Source organism: Vipera ursinii (assembly GCF_947247035.1).
Source record: "Vipera ursinii genome assembly, chromosome: 11".
In the NCBI taxonomy this organism is placed as follows: Eukaryota; Metazoa; Chordata; class Lepidosauria; order Squamata; family Viperidae; genus Vipera; species Vipera ursinii.
In genome coordinates, this window is record NC_139524.1 from 8,735,292 (window position 1) to 8,742,276 (window position 6,985).

Below are 6,985 nucleotides of genomic sequence, written 5' to 3' on the forward strand. Positions count from 1 at the left end.
GTGGGTACATCTGGGGCTCTTGAGCGGGTCGTGGGACTACCAATTCCCACGACGGGGAAAGGCAGCAGGCGGATAGACAGGGGGCCATATCGTTACCGGGAGGGCCGTCTCCGCTGTCTTCAAGCGGTGAGGCGCTCCGACCCTCTGGTTCTTCCCCGAGGTCCCGGGAGCGGGGATGTGCAGCCTCCTGAGCTCCGGCTGGTGTACCTGAATGCCAGGTCCGTGGTTAATAAAGCTCCCCTCGTTAGGGATCTAGTTGAGGGTGAGCATGCGGACCTGGCTTGCATCACGGAGACTTGGTTGGGCCCAGAGGGTGGGGTCCCTTTGGTTGACCTCTGCCCACCAGGTTTCCGGGTGCTACACCGGCCACGAGCCCAAGGTAGGGGTGGGGGAGTGGCGGTTACCATTAGGGAGACCTTATGTCCGCGGGAGGCCACCGTTTCTCAGATAGTCGGGTGTGAGTCTCTCTTCATGAGATTTGGTCCTGGGGCGCAGTTGGGCTTGCTGCTGGTGTACATTTCGCCTAGTCTCACAGCGGCAGCCCTGCCCGAGCTGCTCGATATCCTCTCGGGTTTGGTGGTTGAGTTTCCCAAACTTATAGTTTTGGGAGACTTCAATCTACCATCCCTGGGAGGTTCATCTGAGCTAGCTCGGGAGTTCATGGCTTCCATGGCGGCCATGGACCTGACGCAAGTAATTTCAGAGCCAACTCATGGGGGAGGCCACACCCTTGACCTGATTTTTTTATCTAGACGGTGGTTGGATGATCTAGGTGGGGGCTCTCCATTTATTATGCCCCTGTCATGGACCGATCATCATCTCCTGCGGCTGGTCTTCCGCTTTGCCACCCCCCGCCGTGGGGGTACGGAGCCAATTAGATGGTACCGCCCCAGACGCTTAATGGATCCTGACAGATTCCAAGCGGCGCTGGGGTCCCCACCTGCCTCCACTGCTCACAGCTCGGCTGATGCCTTAGTGGAAGCCTGGGGAAGGGCAGCCACTGAGGCACTTGACCGGGTTGTACCCTTGCGGCCCCTGACCCGGCGCAGATCCCAGCGAGCTCCATGGTTTTCCGCGGAGCTCCGGGAGATGAAGCGCCGGAAACGGGGCCTAGAGAGCTGCTGGAGGTCTAGCCGATCCGAACCCGACCGATTGCGGTTAAGAACCTATATTAGGTCTTATCTCGCAGCGATGAGGGTGGCGAGGTGTAATTACTTCTCCACCCTCATCGCGTCCGCAGATAATCGCCCGGCCGCCTTGTTTAGGGTGACTCGCTCACTTCTCAATCAGGAGGTGAGAGAGGATCCCTTGCAAGGTCGTGCCGAGGAATTTAGTCATCATCTGTCGGATAAAATCGCTCGGATTCGGACCGGTTTGGACTCCAGCTGGGCAGAGTCAGGCGATCAGGACACGGGCGGTCTTGTCAATGTTATCTGGGAAGAGTTTGATTCTGTGACCCCTGATGAAGTGGACAGGATTATGGGGAGGCTGAGCTCCTCCACATGTTTGTTGGACCCGTGCCCTTCCTGGCTGGTTTATGCAGCTAGGGAGAGGACACGAGGCTGGTTCCAGGCGGTTATATCTGCTTCTTTGAGTGAGGGTTATTTCCCCGCCGTCTTGAAGGAGGCGGTGGTGAGACCTCTCCTCAAGAAGCCTGTCCTGGACCCAGCCGTTTTGAACAACTTTCGTCCAGTCTCCAACCTTCGCTTTCTTGCGAAGGTTGTTGAGAGTGTGGTGGCGCATCAGCTCCCTCTGGTCCTGGATGAAGCGGATTATCTGGACCCCTACCAATCGGGTTTCAGGCCCGGGTACAGCACGGAGACGGCATTGGTCGCTCTGGTGAATGATCTCTGGAGGGCGCGGGATAGGGGACATTCCTCTATCCTAGTCCTATTAGACCTCTCAGCAGCTTTCGATACCATCGACCATGGTATCTTGCTGCGGCGTCTCAGGGGATTGGGAGTGGGAGGCACAGTTCTTCAGTGGTTCTCCTCCTATCTCCTGGGACGCTCGGAGTCGGTGTTGGCAGGGGGGCAGAGATCGGCCCCTAGGTCTCTCGTTTGTGGAGTTCCTCAGGGGTCGGTTCTCTCGCCTCTCCTGTTCAACATCTATATGAAACCGCTGGGTGAGATCATTCGTGGTTTTGGAGTTGGGTATCATCAGTATGCCGATGATACCCAACTTTTCTTTTCGACCCCAAACCACCCCAGTGATGCCCTCGCCGTGATGTCCCGTTGCCTGGAGGCGGTTCGGGTCTGGATGGGGAGGAACAGACTTCAGCTCAACCCTGACAAGACTGAGTGGCTGTGCATTCCGGCATCCCGGGACATTCCAAATGTTCCATCTCTTTCTATGGGGGGTGAGCTCTTACCCCCCGTGGATAGGGCTCGCAACTTGGGAGTCCTTCTAGATTCGCGGCTTACTTTGGAAGAGCATATAGTGGCCGTGACTAGGGGGGCTTTCGCCCAGGTTCGCCTGGTGCGCCAGTTGCGGCCCTATCTAAACCGGGATGCCCTGTGTACAGTCACTCATGCGCTCGTGACCTCTCGCCTTGACTACTGTAATGCTCTCTACATGGGGCTTCCCTTGAAGACCACTCGGAGGCTCCAACTGGTACAGAATGCGGCCGCGAGAGTTGTCTTGGGAGTTTCCCGGTACTCCCATGTTACACCTTTGCTCCGCGAGCTGCATTGGTTACCAGTTGTCTTTCGGGTGAGGTTCAAGGTGTTGGTTACGATCTTTAAGGCCCTACATGGCATGGGTCCGGGTTACCTCAGGGACCACCTGCTGCCGGCATCGACTCCCCTCCGCCCTGTGCGTTCCCACAGAGAGGGCCTCCTCAGGGTGCCGCCAGTCAGGGAGTGTCGACTGGTGGCCCCCAGGGGGAGGGCCTTCTCTGTGGGGGCCCCGGCTTTATGGAATCAATTGCCGGTGGAGCTCCGGATGGCACCAGACCTTCGAACTTTCCGTCGGGGCCTGAAGACCCATCTGTTCGAATTAGCTGGTCTGGCCTGATGGGGATTATGGGTTTTTTAATTGTTTTTAATCTGTATTACTGTTTTATTGGGCAAGGGTTTAATTCTTTTTTAATTTTTGTATAGTGTTTTTTGTTTTTTATATATGCCCTGTGAACCGCCCTGAGTCCTACCAAGGAGAAGGGCGGTATATAAATCAAATAAACTAAACTAAACTAAACTAAAAAATAATTAGCCAGAAAAGGTCCTATCAGGCTCCTCCTGAGGAAGTTGATATAGCATTTTTAACAATTTGCCAGCAGATGGTGCTCTTACCCTATATTGTAAAAGGAGTTTGATTACACAGGGATATTTGCTTATTGGCGATTGGTGCCCATGGGGCAACTGGAACCCAGGAGAAAGAAATCATTAAGTCAGCTAAAATGACCACTTTCCTTATTTTGGCATCCAGCCTCCAAATATGTTGGCCTGTCACTTAGTCATACAGCCAGAACCATGTTTGAAAAGCTGCTAGTCTGGGTAACTAACATCCATCTACTTCTAAATAATCTTTTTTTTAAGTTTCACAGTCATTAAAGTTTACCAATACAACAACAAGTAGTAGGCACTAGCCATTTCTGTATCGGCAAATCAGTCTAATCAGTAAAACCCAAAATCATCATATCATTTTTTTCCACCTCAAGCACAAACTCCAGAAGTGGTTTCGAGTAGAAACAAAAGGACTTATCTTCTTTTCTTTTATCAGCACAGTCAATTTGGCCATCTCTGCTAATTCCATCAGCTTTAGTAACCCTTCGTCCACGGTAGGAATCGAGGCATCCTTCCACTTTTGTGCATAGAGCAATCTTGCTGCCGTCACCGTATATAAAATCAGAGTTCCCGATCCCCCCCCCAGTTCTCTTTCCATTGGGTCCAGAAGAAAAGTTTCTGGTTTAATCTTTATGTTCACTTTAAGAATTTTCTGCATTAATGCCTTGGTGGAGCAGTGGGCTAATGCCTCCTTAAGTAACACCAGCTGCCTGCAATTAGCGCAGGTTCGAGTCCCACCAGGCTCAAGGTTGACTCAGCCTTCCATCCTTCCGAGGTAGGTAAAATGAGGACCCAGATTGTTGGGGGCAATAAGCTGACTTTGTAATAATGCCGCTTGGGGTGTGTGTGTGAAAGCCCTAATAAGCAGGCAGATACATAGAATGAAGGCTATTGCTAAGCACATTGATTTGTGCAGTGGCGTAGCGTGGGTTGTCAGCACCCGGGGCAAGGCAAGTAATTTGCGCCCCCTAACCTGTGGATTTTAGCACTCGAGTCTCTTCCACTAGCTCAGGAATTCTGGGAGTTGAAGTCCATGAGTCATAAAAGAGCCAAGGTTGCCTACCCCTGAGTTAGGTTCAAGGCAAAAAAGGGTCTCTGGAGAAGAGGGAAAATGCTAGTTTAAAACTGAAACAAGGCAACTTTAAGGTGCCTCAGCTGTGATTTAGGATGAGACAAAGAGAGGACATGGCGTTGAAAATGGTTAATGGGGCATGTTTGTTCCACTCTTAGTGGATGTCAAGATAAACCCCACGAGAGAATGACCTTACAACAGATGTGAATAGGCTTGGACTACGTTTGTAGATTGAGTGCATACATCACATGGAGCGATGATGGGCTTCATCAAGATTTATGATCCCACAATTGGCTAGTTTTCTCCATCTTGTCCTAAACCCTGGATACCAACCATGGTTTATGGCTTAGCATGTGGCGTGGGGTTGACCCAACATGTTAGGCGACAAACAATGACTTCCAACTTACAATGCCTCAGCTTCCCAAGGTTATTCCAAAGCCAGAAAAGCCAACCAACCCACCCTGCAGTTTGCCTGCTTAGGCTGAACCCAAGGAATTCATACTTGCTGCGGCGCCCGACCTATTTTCTGCCCAGACGCTGCTTATCCAAGCCAAGCCGCCTCCTTCTCTTTGGCACCTCACCTCAAAGATTCGCCGGCCTGGCTGGAAACTCTCGCTGCTGGCGACGTTCGGGGGGGGGCGGTCCCGATCGCCTCCTGCAGGGGGAACCGAGTGGCCGCAGAGAGTCAATACAGCAGGAGGAGGAGGAGGAGCAGCAGCAGCAAGCAGCCGCAGGTGCGGCGGCTGCAGTTGTTACCTGACTGCCAGTCAGTCTGACGTAAGGGAATTGAGCTTTACCTGTTGGTTTAGCATCCTGCCAGCAAAAGTTTCAGTCATTCAAAGTCAGCGGACCAGGCTGGGTGCCGAAGACTTAGGAGCAGACAGAAGGGAGAAAGTTGGGAACTTTAACTGAGTTTCCGAGTGAGGTACTATCATTCCTTCTCTTTGTACCTTTATCCACATCCATAACAATAAGAGAGTTGGAAGGGACCTTGGAGGTCTTCTAGTCCAACCCCCTGCTCAAGCAGGAGACCCTATACAATTTGAGTAGTCTCCTCTTAAAAACTTCCAGTGATGGAGCAGCCACGATTTCTGGTGGCAAGCTGTTCCACTGGTTAATTAATTGTCCTCACTGTCAGGAAGTTTCTCCTTAATTCCAGGATGTTTCTCTCCTTGATTAGTTTCCATCTATTGTTTCTTGTCCTGCCTTCTGGTGCTTTGGATGTATAAGTTCACACACACACACACACACCATTCTTTGCTGTCATGTCACCCCAATGATACGTTTGGTTTGCCATTAGGGTGCTGTGTGAATGTGGTCTTTAAATAAAACGCTGTTTATTAAATAAAACAGTTTTTTTAAAAACAAACAAACAAACCCCCTTTAAATAAAAGGGAAAGTCTGTAGCTTGGGAGTTTGGAGAGAGAAATGTTTTGACACAGTTAATGTGTGTTTCTGTGACGTTCACGAAGCCCCGGTTGAATGACATGAAACGAATCCCAGTTTATGGCCAATTTGGGGAAGGCGGCATCTGAGCGCTCGTTTTCCCCGCACCGGGTCCGGTCAAATTCACACACTCTTGAGCCAATCGAACGCATCCTTGTCTTTTAATCCGGTTCGCGCTCCAGAAACTGAGATTGAAGGCAGAAGAAGAGTTCAAGCTTTTAATGGGGGGGGGGGGCGAGGGCTGCTTTTCTGCATTCCAGCAGGACAGGATTTATTTTTTTTTATTTATTTATTTTTAAAAAGCGCCTTTTGCAGAACAGAGACAGCACGGGCGCGCCCACAAACACACGCACACACGCACACGCACCCGACCACGTCCTCTCGCCCCCAAAGTCTGCATGCACGGTTGGATCGGCAACCTGCCGACGCAGGTTCGTTCCAGAGCAGGGACCCCCGGAGAGACGCTGCAGCAATCCTCCCCCCGTGGGAAATCCACCCTCTTTCAAGCCCCGCCGCGCCCCCCCCGCCTTTGGCAACCCCGGGAGCGCCTTGGGAGAGCCTCCGCAGCGGAGCCCCGGGCTTGCAGGAGGGCCGCGCTCTGTGCACGCTCAGGAGCCGCCTTCTCCTTTGCGGGGGGGGAGGAGGGAGAGAAGGCTTCCGTCCAGCGCCGGAGCAAAGGCAGAGCGGCCCGAAGGAGGAGTCACGCTGTGTGGTTGTGTGTTTGTGTGTGTGTGGCGCGCCGTGGGGCGTCAGGCCCTTCCCGGCTGGGGCTCCGGTGCCTCCGCCCTGCCGGATCCCGGCGCCGTCGAGCGCGCCCCCCCCAGATGTTGCGCCCGGTGCGGCCGCCCCCCCTGCACCCCCCACGCTACGCCACTGGATTTGTGCTTCTTAGCTTGTAAACCGCCCTGAGTCTTCAGAGAAGGGCGGGATATAAATGGGATTTTAAAAAAATGTATGAATCCTACTCCACAAGTGGGACAAGAATCCTTTCCTAGCAAGAATTCTTCAGTAGTCTTCCTCCAATGCAGTCACATTGCTCTGGCCCAGCACAGGAACTTTACTGGACTATGTTGACCAGGAATCAGGCAGCATATAAATTTAAGTTATAATAATGTTAACTCTCTAATTAGTCTGGACATTCTGGACAGAGAGGACCACTGGTTTAAAAGAGGGGTCAAAGAGG